General features: G+C 41.9%; 1 non-coding gene across 1 annotated transcript; it reads left to right on the top strand.

Annotated features, from left to right (window-relative positions):
• The first annotated feature begins 14,427 nt into the window (after positions 1 to 14,427).
• Positions 14,428 to 14,534, top strand: LOC143925829 (U6 spliceosomal RNA). The gene has a single exon (XR_013262054.1). It is a non-coding gene; the product is annotated as a U6 spliceosomal RNA (small nuclear RNA).
• The last annotated feature ends 304 nt before the right edge of the window (positions 14,535 to 14,838 follow it).

The raw sequence follows: 14,838 nt of genomic DNA, 5'->3' as shown, positions 1-14,838 counted from the left end.
AGAGTAATGCAGAGTAATGCAGAGTAATGGGGGTATTGCAGAGTAATGCAGAGTAATGGGGGTATTGCAGAGTAATGCAGAGTAATGGGGGTATTGCAGAGTAATGCAGAGTAATGCAGAGTAATGGCAGGGTATTGCAGAGTGTTGGCAGGGAATCGAGGGGTTAATTTTCGGTGAGCAGCGATGTGGGCACTGCAGATGCAGCCCACATCGCTGCTGACACCGATCTCTTCCCCCTCCGCTGTACCGATCGGTACAGAGAGGGGGAGGGAGGAACCGGCGTCATAACATGACGCCGGTTTGTTTACAAGTAATCACTCCGTCATTTGACGGAGCGATCACGTGGTAAGCGGCCGCGCTGAGCGGCCGTTTACCGTGATTCGTGATGCGCCGGGTCCACTGGACCCAGCGGTCACGGATGCTCTCGTGTGCGCGCCCCAGGGTTAAACAACCGCCCTGAAGCCGTTAATCGGCAATGGGCGGTTGTTAAGTGGTTAAACTGCATTTATACACTCACACAATAAATATGAAAAAACAATGATAACAATCATTATAGATTATCGTACATGAATTCTGTAATTTAAAAATCTGATTAAAACCATTAAATTATTTGTGGGTCAAAACTAAGATTTCTGAAAAAGAATTGATTCATAGTGAGAGATATTGAGGGAAAATTAGGGCATATGAAAATAGATGCAAAAATTATGCATCCAACATATTAGATGTGGTTATCAACGTAAATATACATAAACATCACATCAAAAATTAATTTCTGTCAGAATTGTTGTTTTTAAGTTAAAAAATCCACCAAACTTCTCTTGCTAATAGCTTGCGGTGGATGTCTCCCCCTCTAGGGGGATTTTTTACTCTCTCTAGGTCTTATAAGGTGAAGAAGGACATATTACCATGATGCACATATTTAAAATGTTTAGATACATTCAATGAAGTTATTGGTACAATAAATATTATTCAGTAACATGTAAACAGAATTTTAATAGACTAGCTAACTAGGGGAATAGACAAGGTAATGAAGTAATTGGTACAATAAATATTATTCAAGGGTGGTTACAGATTCCCTCTATTTATTGCACTAACTGTATATATTATCTTATTTATTCCCCTAGTTAGCTAGTCTATTAAAACTCTGGTCACATGTTACTGTTGATATCACTATAATATAAGGTTAGCTATGAAACCAAGCACACTGCTTAATAAAACAAACTCTTATTTATTTCCCAGTAAAATAGGAAAATGCTAACATGAAAATACTAAAGAAAGATATTACAAAGCATATAACTCCAGAACATATAATACAAGAATATCAAAGATACTTATCACACGGTCTTTTCGGCTGGGCTTACATTGGTAGAGAGATAACCATGAGGCTCAAAATGGTGGAGAGAGCCATGCGGCTCAGGCACAAGCCAAGAGCGATAAGGTTAGAGACAGAGGAGGCTCTCTGACTTGTTCCATTAATTTATGCTTCAATCATACACCATCCAGACCCAACCCCATTGCCATCCCATCTAGACTTTTGATGAATCACAGTACTTATGGGGGTTATATTACTGTCCATCCTGCAGTATTGGCCTCTAGGGGCAGAATTGTCCATGTATCATCTCTAGGTGCCTGTTGATCCTTTGATCTTTGTCATCAACTGTCATCAATCAACCTGGCAGCCATGACTCTCTTTGAAGATTGCTTTATAACAACAGACGGTCCAGAGCCAAGCTGTCCAGCTTTGATGGAGGCCTGATCTCTTCTTTCAGATATTCTACAAAGAAATTCCAGACCGACCCCATAAAAGCAAAGGCTTGGTTGTATCAACCAGAAAGAAACTCCAGAAATATGATATTAAATCATGTTGCCTTCCAACAGTCGATAAACCCGCAGACTACTCAAAGTACACTCTATTGCATAAACTACATTGGAGGAACCACAGTTTATGTATCATCTCTAGGTGCCTGTTGATCCTTTGATCTTTGTCATCAACTGTCATCAATCAACCTGGCAGCCATGACTCTCTTTGAAGATTGCTTTATAACAACAGACGGTCCAGAGCCAAGCTGTCCAGCTTTGATGGAGGCCTGATCTCTTCTTTCAGATATTCTACAAAGAAATTCCAGACCGACCCCATAAAAGCAAAGGCTTGGTTGTATCAACCAGAAAGAAACTCCAGAAATATGATATTAAATCATGTTGCCTTCCAACAGTCGATAAACCCGCAGACTACTCAAAGTACACTCTATTGCATAAACTACATTGGAGGAACCACAGTTTATGTAGTCCTGCAGAAAAAAACTCCTTCCCTGTAGCACGATTGTACTGTCTGATTTTGTTGGTATGTTTGTGGCAGAAATAACATGTGTTGTTGCCACAGGCATATGATTCATTGGCACTTAACCATGTCCTCTCCACACCTTTGCAAAAAAATAAGCTGGGTGATAGCATTACTCCCAAAGTTTTTGCCTGAGGGATGATAAATCTATACCCTCTCTTTAGGAATGGAGAAAGATCACTATCTGTGGACAAGATAGCTAGTTGTTTTTTAATGATATCCTTAATTTGATTAAACGCTCTTGAATAGGTTGTAACAAAAGTAAGAATATCTTGGATATCAGATTTGCCTTTTTTATGGGATTTATGCTTTAACCACTTGCCGACCGCCGCACGACGATATACGTCGGCAGAATGGCACGGGCAGGCATATGGGCGTATATATAAGTCCCTGCCTGCCCGCGGGTGGGGGGCCCGATCGGGCCCCCCCCCGGTGCCTGCGGCGGTCGGCATTCCTTCGAGAGCGATCCGGGATGAGGGGGCGGCCATTCATTCATGGCCACCCCCTCGCGATCGCTCTCGACGAATGGAAATCCTCCGTGACATCACTTCCTCTCCTGTAATGTAAACACAGGAGAGGAAGTGATGTATTCTCTCCTCCGTGTCGGTATTTTTCGCTCCGGCACCGAGGAGAGAGGTTCGGTGAGTTGCACCAACACACCACACATACAGTAGAACATGCCAGGCACACTCACACCCCCCTTTACCCCCGATCACCCCCCCAATTACCCCTGCCCCCCCCAGTCACAGTGACACCAATTGCTTTTTTTTTTTTTTTTTTTGCATTGGTGTCATTTGTGACTGTAATAACTGTTAGGGCAGTTAGGGTTAGCCCCCTTTAGTTCTAATGTACCCCCCTAACCCCCCCAATAAAGGTTTAACCCCGTGATCACCCCCCGTCGCCAGTGTCACTAAGGCTGGGTTCACATTGCAGCGGTTTGAGAACGGATGTGATTCGCACCGCACTGCAGTGCAAATCACATCCGATCTCTGTGCGATTCGAGTTCAGCCATACAGATAGTATGGCTGAATTCGTGTCGCACCCGCCGCACCTGCCGCAAACTCGCACGGGACCCTTTTTTTGGCCCGCAGCAGAATCGGATCGCATGGGTGTTCACACCATGCGATCCGAGTTTGCAGATCGCACTGCGATATGCGAACTGATCTGGGGGTGTCATTATTTCACTGACACTCCCAGCAGTTCGCATAGGGCAGTGTGAACTGCCGCCGGGAGGCATGCGATGCGGGAACCCGCCGCGGATTCGTGGCGTTCCCGCATCGCTCCAGTGTGAACCCAGCCTAATAAGCGATCATTTTTCTGATCGCTGTATTAGTGTCACAGGTGACGCTAGTTAGGCAGGTAGGTATTTAGGTTCGCCGCAACTTTTTATAGCGCCAGGGACCCCCATATACTACCGCATAAAGCCCCCTGATTGCCCCCTAGTTAACCCTTTCACCAGTGATCACCATATAACTGTTACAGGTGACGCTGGTTGGTTAGTTATTTTTTTATAGTTTCAGGGCACCCGCCATTTATTACCTAATAAAGGTTTAACCCCCTGATCACCCGGCGGGTGTCATTTGTGACTGTAATAACTGTTAGGGCAGTTAGGGTTAGCCTCCTTTAGTTCTAAGGTACCCCTCTAACCCCCCCAATAAAGGTTTAACCCCGTGATCACCCCCCGTCGCCAGTGTCACTAAGGCTGGGTTCACATTGCAGCGGTTTATGAGAACGGATGTGATTCGCACCGCACTGCAGTGCAAATCACATCCGATCTCTGTGCGATTCGAGTTCAGCCATACAGATAGTATGGCTGAATTCGTGTCGCACCCGCCGCACCCGCCGCAAACTCGCACAGGACCCTTTTTTTGGTCCACAGCAGAATCGGATCGCATGGGTGTTCACACCATGCGATCCGAGTTTGCAGATCGCACTGCGATATGCGAACTGATCTGGGGGTGTCATTAACATTTCACTGACACTCCCAGCAGTTCGCATAGGGCAGTGTGAACTGCCGCCGGGAGGCATGTGATGCGGGAACCTGCCGCGCATTCGTGGCGTTCCCACATCGCTCCAGTGTGAACCCAGCCTAATAAGCGATCGTTTTTCTGATCACTGTATTAGTGTCACAGGTGACGCTAGTTAGGCAGGTAGGTATTTAGGTTCGCCGCAGCTTTTTATAGTGCCAGGGACCCCCATATACTACCGCATAAAGCCCCCTGATTGCCCCCTAGTTAACCCTTTCACCAGTGATCACCATATAACTGTTACAGGTGACACTGGTTGGTTAGTTATTTTTTTTATAGTTTCAGGGCACCCGCCATTTATTACCTAGTCTCACTAGTGTACCCCTAAATTTAGGGGTGTCTACTTTCCAAAATGGGGTCATTTGGGGGGGGTTTGTGCCATCTTGGCATTTTATGGCCTTCAAAACTGTAACGCCCTTAGAAAGCCTGAAGGCGGTGCTTGGTTTTCGGGGCCCCGTACGCGGCTAGGCTCCCAAAAAGTCCCACATATGTGGTATCCCCATACTCAGGAGAAGCAGCAGAATTTATTTTGGGGTGTCATTTCACATATGCCCATGGCATGCGTGAGCAATATATCATTTAGTGACAACTTTGTGAAAAAAAAAAAAAAAGTTTGTAATTTTCCCGCAACTTGTGGCAAAATATAAAATATTCCATGGACTCAACATGCCTCTCAGCAAATAGCTTGGGGTGTCTACTTTCTAAAATGGGGTCATTTGTGGGGGTTTTGTGCCATCTTGACATTTTATGGCCTTCAAAACTGTAATAGGTAGTGAGGAGTGAAGTCAAATATTTACGCCCTTAGAAAACCTGAAGGCGGTTCTTGGTTTTCGGGGCCCCGTACGTGGCTAGGCTCCCAAAAAGTCCCACATATGTGGTATCCCCGTACTCAGGAGAAGCAGCAGAATTTATTTTGGGGTGTCATTTCACATATGCCCATAGCATGTGTGAGCAATATATCATTTAGTGACAACTTTGTGAAAAAAAAAGAAAAAAAAATTAAAGTTTGTAATTTTCCCGCAACTTGTGGCAAAATATAAAATATTCCATGGACTCAAAATGCCTCTCAGCAAATAGCTTGGGGTGTCTACTTTCTAAAATGGGGTCATTTGTGGGGGTTTTGTGCCATCTTGGCATTTTATGGCCTTCGAAACTGTAATAGGTAGTGAGGAGTGAAGTCAAATATTTACGCCCTTAGAAAACCTGAAGGCGGTTCTTGGCTTTCGGGGCCCCGTACGCGGCTAGGCTCCCAAAAAATCCCACACGTGTGGTATCCCCGTACTCAGGAGAAGCAGCAGAATTTATTTTGGGGTGTCATTTCACATATGCCCATAGCATGTGTGAGCAATATATCATTTAGTGACAACTTTGTGTAAAAAAAAAAAAAAAAATATTTTTTTGTCATTATTCAATCGCTTGAGGCAAAAAAATACAATATTCGATGGGCTCAACATGCCACTTATCAATTTCCTTAGGGGGTCTACTTTCCAAAATGGGGTCATTTGGGGGGGTTTTGTACTGCCCTGCCATTTTAGCACCTCAAGAACTGAGATAGGCAGTCGTAAACTAAAAGCTGCGTAAATTCCAGAAAACGTACCTTAGTTTGTAGATGTGACAACTTTTGCGCAAACCAATAAATATACAGTTATTTACTTTTTTTTTACCAAAGACATGTGGCTGAATACATTTTGGCCTAAATGTATGACTAAAATTGAATTTATTGGATTTTTCTAATAACAAAAAGTAGAAAATATCATTTTTTTTCAAAATTTGCGGTCTTTTTCCATTTATATCGCAAAAAATAAAAATCGCAGAGGCAATCAAATACCATCAAAAGAAAGCTCTATTTGTGGGAAGAAAAGGACGCAAATTTTGTTTGGGTACAACATTGCATGACCGCGCAATTACCAGTTAAAGCAGCGCAGTGCCAAATTGTAAAAAGACCTCTGGTCATTTACCAGCAAAATGGTCCGGTCTGAAAGTGGTTAATAATATCTCAGGTTCCTCTAACTGTTTGTCTGTGTTACCAGAGCTACCGTGGCCTTCACTGTAACACTGTTCAAGAAGACAATCACAAGGAGTTGTGTTCTGTGCTGTTTTACTGAAGTGGTGATTTTAAGCATGAATCTACATATATAGTCTTACAGCAACTATACTATGCAGCCATACAGTATATTGCCTTGGTTGAGCCTGTTTTTGTTATTCTGCAGTGTATGCATGCTCTTTGCCATTGTGTCCTTACTTTGCTTTTTGATTCTAACTTTGCACCTGTTTAATAAACTGCAGGTTACATTTACTCTCCGTCTTATCATCCAGACAATTACCCATTCTGTTACACATACAGTAGGGGTTGATTTACTAAAGGCAAATAGACTGTGCACTTTGTAAAATGCAGTTGCACTCTGCAAGAGCAGTTGCTCTAGAGCTTAGTAAATTAGGTAAAACTTCACTTTGCAAACAAGAATCAATCACGTGCAAGGAAAATAAAAAAAATGCGTTTTTGCTTACACATGATTGGATGATGGAAGTCAACAGAGCTTCTGCTCATTTACTAAGCTCTGGAGCAACTGCACTTGCAAAGTGCACAGTCTATTTGCCTTTATTAAATCAACTCCCATAGTCTATAAACAGGATGAGCCATGTCAGACAATAGTAGCCTTGGACAGTGGTGCCGGTAGTACTACTCCAGATGAAAACAGAAGAAAACCTACTGTCTCTGCATCAATGACCCCTTATTCCTGGCAGGATTCTTGCCACAACTGTTATGTACCCAGGGCCAGGTCAGACTTGAGTAATTGGGTTAAAATATTGTGGGGCCTGATTTGATCAAATGAGATCCTGCCCACTCAGCAGGCAGGGTGATTTCACCACCCAGCAGAACACCAGGATTCCACTGACAAGATAGTTAACCACTTAGAAGCAATGGAAAATGAAGACCAACATTAGGGGACCTTAGGGACCACTTCATTGCTAGAAAACAGAGAGTAGAAGAATCTATGCAGAAATCTGCAGGTCCAGACCCCTAACTCCTTTTTCCAAACTCCCTGGTTTCCTGGAGAGGCCCAGACAAGATACATTTATCTGCTTCCCTCTCTTAGCAGTTCAGAGAGGTCAACCTGATAAGACAGAGTTAGATGGGCAAGGGATGGAGCCAGATGGGAGGCCCTTCATTGTAAAAACTGACATGCAGGCCTGAGCTTAATAACATGCACCCCCTTCCAAAGACCCAGCTACTGTGTACTATCTCTGATCCTTACCAAAGTACTGCAGCGGGATTTATAGCACTTTATCCAGGAGCCTTGGATACCTCTAGCCTTTCACCTGTGTTACCAAAGCTTCCCTGAGCCTCATTATTAGGGACACTGTTTATGAGGAGAGTTGTGGGTAGCTGTGATGTATGGTATTTTACTGTATTTTACTGTAGTAGTGTGTAGGAAGTCGTTACTTTCCTTCTACAGTGTAACCCACCCTGTAAGCCAAGTTTTTTGCCCAATTTTAAGACATGTGAGAGTGTGGAACTGGCCTTCAGCAGGAAAGAACCCAATATGTATAAGAAGGCTGTGAGTGGATTGTCCCTACTATTGACTAGAGACGGTAAGAATACATCCTTTCACTTTGGAGAGATTTTCTCTCACTTTTTGTTGTATGTACAGAACAGAGAGTGAAGGGAAATCGTCAATTGGAGACAAACGAAAAAAATAAAAAAAAATAAAGAACAATTCTAACCAGAGTGAAAAAAAAAGATATGCCTTGAATATACAATGATCAAAATTATAAACACAACACTTTTGTGTTTGGCCCTATTTATCATGAGCTGAATGCAAAGATCTATGACTTTTTCTATGTACACAAAAGGCCTATTTCTCTCAAATATTGTTCACAAATCTGTTTAAATCTGTGTTAGTGAGCACTTCTCCTTTGCTGAGATAATCCATCCACCTCACAGGTGTGGCATATCCAGATGCTGATTAGACAGCATGATTATTGCACAGGTGGGCCTTAGGCTGGCCACAATAAAAGGGCACTCTAAAATGTGCAGTTTTGCTGTATGGGGGGGGGGGGGGGGGGCGGTAACCAGTCAGTATCTGGTGTGACCACCATTTGCCTCGCATGCAGCTTCACATAGAGTTGATCAGGTTGTTGATTGCGGCCTGTGGAATGTTGGTCCATTCCTCTTCAATGGCTGTGCGAAGTTGCTGAATATTGTTAGGAAATGGAACACGCTATCTTATACGCCAATCCAGAGCATCCCAAACATGCTCAGTGGGTGACATGTCTGGTGAGTATGCTGGCCATGCAAGAACTGGGATGTTTTCAGCTTCCAGGAATTGTGTACAGATCCCTGCAACATGGGGCAGTGCATTATTATGCTGATAAACATAAGGTGATGGTCGTGGGTGAATGACACAACAATGAGCCTCAGGATCTCATCAAGGTATCTCTGTGCATTCAAATTGCCATCAATATAATGTACCTGTGTTCGTTTTCCATAGCATATGCCTACCCATACCATAACCCCACCGCCACCATGGGCCACTCAATCCACAACGTTAACATCAGCAAACCGCTCACCCACACTACGCCATATACACTGTCTGCTATCTGCCCTGTACAGTGAAAACCAAGATTCACCTGTGAAGGGAACACCACTCCAAAGTGCCAGAGGCCATCGAATGTGAGCATTTGCCCACTCAAGCCGGTTACAACGATGAACCGATGAGGATGATACCCCGATGAGGATGACAAGCATGCAGATGAGCTTCCCTGAGATGGTTTATAACAGTTTGTGCAGAAATTCTTTGATTATGGAAACCGATTGCTACAGCAGCTGTCCGGGTAGCTGGTCTCAGACAATCTTGGAGGTGAAGATGCTGGATGTGGAGGTTCTGGGCTGGGGTTGTGAGGCCGGTTGGATGTACTGATAAATTCTCTGAAATGCCTTTGGAGACGGCTTATGGTAGAGAAATTAACATTCAATTCAAGGGCAACATTCCTGCAGTCAGCATGCCAATTGCACGCTCCCTCAAAACTTGCAACATCTGCGGCATTGTGCTGTGTGATAAAACTGCACATTGAGGGCCCTTTATTGTGGCCAGCCTAAGGCACACCTGTGCAATAATCATGCTGTCTAATCAACATCTTGATATGCCACACCTGGGAGGTGAATGGATTATCTCGGCAGAGGAGAAGTGCTCACCAACACAGATTTAGACAGATTTGTGAACAATATTTCAGAGAAATAGGCCTTTTGTGTACATAGAAAACGTCATAGATCTTTGCATTCAGCTCATGATAAATAGGGGCAAACACAAAAGTGTTGCATTTATAATTTTTCTCAATATATTTTATGAGATAAAGGGTTTTGGGAGCCTGGTCCCCAGCCAGGGCCTACCAATGAAAAGAGGAGCAAAAGGACTATCTCGGTACAATGCAAAGAGGGATACAATTGATATATATAAACAAACATATAAAGTTTAGAAAAAGTTTATTAATACATAGAACATGACAAAAAGTGTCAGTAGTAAATTAAAAACATAGGTGACTTGGTCATGGACAGTGTTTCGACTAGTTTCGCAAAGTGAGCTGCTTCATCAGGGAAAACATCTGTAATTTCATCGACACAAGATCAATGACAATATAGTCAGTCATATACAAAAATTATATATGGATATATACAGTTCAGAAAAATGTATATTGTATGGGGGGGAGGGAGGAGGGAAGGATGTAAGGCTGCTTACCCAAGTCCTGGTGTGCACACGGCACAAGGCATCACCAGTGGAGCCTCCCACTGCGACTGGGAAAACTAACAACTCGAGTCTGGGTAAAATAATGTACATAAGATGGATGAACCAGAAACTAGGTAAAAAATGAAGGGAAAGCACAGGAATGAAGGTGGAATAAATAAAAGTTAAGTGATGTGAAATCGTGGAGGGTTGCCAAGGGAAAAGGTATATATATTTATAAACAAACCAAACAACCAAACTAAATTGAAGCGAGGGGAATCAAAATAGGGATTGCCCCACTGTGAAAGATGATGCTACAACCCTTGCTTTAATACACATACCCATTGATATCCCCTCTAGAGGCCATCCATATTTTTCAAATTTCTCAGTGTATTTTAGGTGAAAATACTTTTCTGTATAGTAATCCTCTATGGGGAGCTGCTATTCCCCTTTGATCCTATACTAGTTGCGGAGTAGAGACCAACCTGTCCAGTGACATGCCAACCCAAATATAGCATACAGCTGGGCTATGAGGCAGCACTGTGGGTATTGGAGGTTACCTAGTTAGGTATGCACTGTAGAAAAGGTTCCCTTTAAATGTGGCTTAAATTGGAACTAAAGGCAAGATAAAAAATATATATTTGGGTAAAGTAAAGGAGAGTTATAACCCCTGTCAGTTATATTTTTGCCATCTGTGTCCCATTCAGGAGATTTACTTTCACTTCCTGTCCCATAGCCAAGAAATCTCTCCAAAGTGAAGGAAATCACTGGTTGTCAACAGGGTCACTAGACTTAGTGTCCACATTGGAAAATTTACCCTTTATTCCTGTTCAGATGTCAACTCAAAATGTCAGCTTTTCATTCAATGTTGGCAATAACTAAACATAGAAAATAGAGGGGGCGAGTCTATCCTTAATGGGGAACCTTTCCCCTCCAAAACTAAAAAACAAATTTTGCCTTTAGTTATTTCTTTATTTTATACTTTCTTTCCTTAATTATTATAATCAGGATTAACCCTCCAGGCGGTATTCCCGAGTGTGGCTCGGGGTTAAATTTCAGTACAATTAGCGGTAACCCCAAGCCACACTCACACTGTACTTACTTTGTCACCAGGATCCTGCGTTGTCCCCCTGCTGTGTCTTCCGCTGGATCATCTGCCCTATGTCCTGTGTTGCGGGCTTCGTTCCCTGCAAGCGCTGAGGCGGAGCCCAGCAGCAAATTCAAAAAGTACAAAAAACATAACACATGCAGGACACTGTAATCTTACAGATTACATTACTGTATCAAATGTATCAATATTTCACATCCCTTTTGTACCTAGTGCTTTGTCCAGTGCCCTACGTGTAGTTTTATATTATATATACTGTTCTTTCTGCCTGGAGAATGTCCATAGCAACCAAAAAGTGTCCCTTTACGTCAAAAGCGGTTTTAGACCAGCTAGAAAACAGCGATAGTAAATTAGAACACTTGCAGAATTGAGCGATAGTGAATCGTGGGGAAATTAATTTTATTATTATTATATTATTATTTTTATAATTATTCATAGTTATTGATTATATTATAATTCATGATTTCATGTTTCAAACTTTATCATACCTGGGATTTCTACTAGACTCTTGTTTGGACAGATTTAAGTGAGTTTTTCCTAAAAATTACAGGCCTACAATATAAAACGCCAAATTTCCATGTGAAACAATTATACCGCTTTGAGACTCAAAAATCTGACATAATCATACCACCAGGAAGGTTAAATAATACAATTTAAAAAATATATTTTTTCTTATTTTAATCTTATACATTGCATATGAATCTATATCAAAACAGCAGGACCTAATGGCTTCTTTTCCCATGTGCCTCAGGCTACCCTTACCTCCTGCTTTAAAAATGTATTATATTGATTTCCGCATTGAATTTCAATTAGTTTTAGCTTACTCCCAATATTCTGAACAATCTTGAAATTTGTAAACTTACTTTCTTAGGATTCCTACACATTTCCTTTAGGGCCGTTTTTAAGACAGGGCAGCTGCCCTGGGCCCTGTCATTCTTGTGGGGCTCAAAGTAGCTGCCTCATACTTGCCAACTATCCTGGTTTAAATTCCCTCGTCCCTTGAAGTTTTAGTCCTGTGCTGTGTTCCGATATCTCAGTGTGAAGTGCTGCTACTAATGCTGCCCAGCTCTGTCCTTTTGTTGTGTACAGATAACTCACCTGCAGACGCTGTGTTTACATGTAAATTACCAGCATTCATATGTAAATAGCAGCGGCATTGATATGTATATCTTGCCCCCCGAGGTTATATCCACAGTCATCTCTAGCAGCCAATCAACAAGCAGAAATCATGTGCTGTAACCTCTAGCAACTAATAAGTGAGCCGTAATGTGTGCTGTAACCTCTAGCAACCAATCAGTGAGCGGTAATGATATACTGTAACCTCTGCCAACCAATCGCAATAGCTGCCTGATCTGATTCAGTAAACTTATTTTGAGTCTAGCTGCTATTTATTGTATGTCTCAGAGAAGGCGGAGAGCAAAACTGCATGGGGGGCCCCAAGAAAGTTTTGCCCATGGTCCAATCAAAATTAAAGACCAAACCATCGGTGATGAAACGGCGATGTTCGCCAAAACGCTTACGAAGTGGCCGAATGGTTTTCCCAACATAAAAAGCCTGCAGGGACATGTCAGGCAATACACCACATAGTCAGAGGAACACATGTGAAAACCCTTTATGGGGTATATCTTGCCTTTCACACAAAAGTCCTTCTGACCATGCCTCGAAGCGACAAGTTTTACATAGATGTTTATGGCATTAATACATGCCAGATATAGCTAAAAACGTAGGGATAGAGTGACCCAAAGGGAGAGGTTTTTTCTTTAGTTTACTTGGTGCCACCTTACTTTTGATGTTTGGTGCTTTTCTATACGCAAACTTTGGTTTGTGGAGTAGAACAGTAAGGAGATGCTCATCCTGAAGCAGCAGAGACCAATGTCTCTGCACAATACTCTCCATTTGTCTATGGCGAAAATGGAATTGGGTAATAAAATGCAGATTGTTTTTATCTTCGTTATTTTTATTATTTATCTTTTTATTTTTATCATTTTTATCACCATGGACAGACGGAGATGTATTTTTACATTGGAGATATGCTGTTTCCACAAGATCAGCTGGGAATCCTTTATCAAGTATCTTTATAAATTTTTCTTTCAAATTCTTACCTTGATTGTCATAATCACTATTCCTAGTACAGTTCTTTTTAAGTCTGTAAAACTGGCTCTTGTGTATGTTATTTAGCCATTGGGGATCCAATCCTCTGCATTGTGTAAAAAGGTTTGATCCTGTCTTTGCTCTGATCCTCCCCTCCTTTTACTGTCCCCACTCCATCTGCAGATAGTACAGAGCCTTGGGGCACTCGGTAGATGCTCAGTTTGATGTGTATTGCTAGTGAGTTTTTTATTTTTTTTTTATTTTTTTGGAGGGTGCATGTGATCAGCACAGGGCCATTCAGCACTGTCCAGACAGAGGGTCAGGGGTTGTGCAGCCTCATAGGACAGTCAGAGGAGAATAAAAGCTCCTTCTACAAGCTTTAACTAGTGCTCGGCCGGACACAAGTCACAAGACTGCTATATACTGCTGATGAGAAAAGGTATTTAGCAGTTTATATTTGCTAAAATATTTGCTTTTCCATGTTCTGTGTACTGTGGGAAACCAGATATAGTGAACGCAGAGTCCTGGGTTTAGTAATACTTTAAGTCTTTCAAATTTCACATGTTGGTAGAGTAACTCTTCCTCTATAGTAACTCTTCCTCTTTTTTATTGCAGGTAAATAATGAATTCTAAGCGGAAGCAACAAGCTGTCATTGAGTTCTTGATGAAGAAGGGGTGCAGGCTGTCTGACACAGAAGGCTACACAAAGTTTTTGGAGATGACACCACCGACAAGAGCAAAGTGCACTGTGAAGAAGCTTAAATGGTCTAAATCTCTGCAAACATTCTGTAGCCTTCTGTGGATGAAGGATAGCCTGCACCCTCCCTTCATCAAGAACTCAATGACAGCATGTTACTTCTGCTTGGAATCCATTTTTTTTTTACCGGCAAAGAAAAAGAAAGAGAAAAAGTGTTACTATGAAGAAAGAGTTACTCTACCAAAATGTGAAATTTGAATGACCTATGAAAATTATTTAAAACAAATGCTCACTTTTGCATTATGTTGAGTAAATCTTCTGTATATGTGTGTATGTATAGAAGTCCAGACTTGCAAAAAGGAGTGTCTGCACCAAATCCAACAAAGCTAAACATCGCAGCCTCTTGGAATAATGTATTAACTAACACAGAAAAGATGCACATGGTCCTCGCTTCGGCAGGACATATACTAAAATTGGAATGATACAGAGAAGATTAGCATGGCCCCTGCGCAAGGATGACATGCAAATTTGTGAAGCGTTCCATATTAAAAAATAAACAAAAAAAAAGATGCACATGTATTGGATAATACACTAAACAAAACTAAAAAAAATACCCAACACTCACTGTAGCTAATCAGCACAAAAATAAACTGTTATAGAAAAAGAGTCCCCATTATTCCTCACAAGGAGAAATCATGAGGGAAAAAGGGATTTTTAAGGTGCCTGCAATTAATATATATATATATACACCATTTAAAATGTATCAAAATTCTTTATTAATATAAATTTAAAAGTACATATGCATAAAGAATTCATATTGCATCAACACTCAAGACATGACCGTTCTGTGCGCC

The sequence above is a fragment of the Lithobates pipiens genome, unplaced genomic scaffold, assembly GCF_037356315.1.
Source record: "Lithobates pipiens isolate NorthernLeopardFrog02 unplaced genomic scaffold, aLitPip1_a1.2 Scaffold_22, whole genome shotgun sequence".
Taxonomy (NCBI): Eukaryota; Metazoa; Chordata; class Amphibia; order Anura; family Ranidae; genus Lithobates; species Lithobates pipiens.
This window is presented reverse-complemented; position numbering and strand designations above follow the sequence as displayed.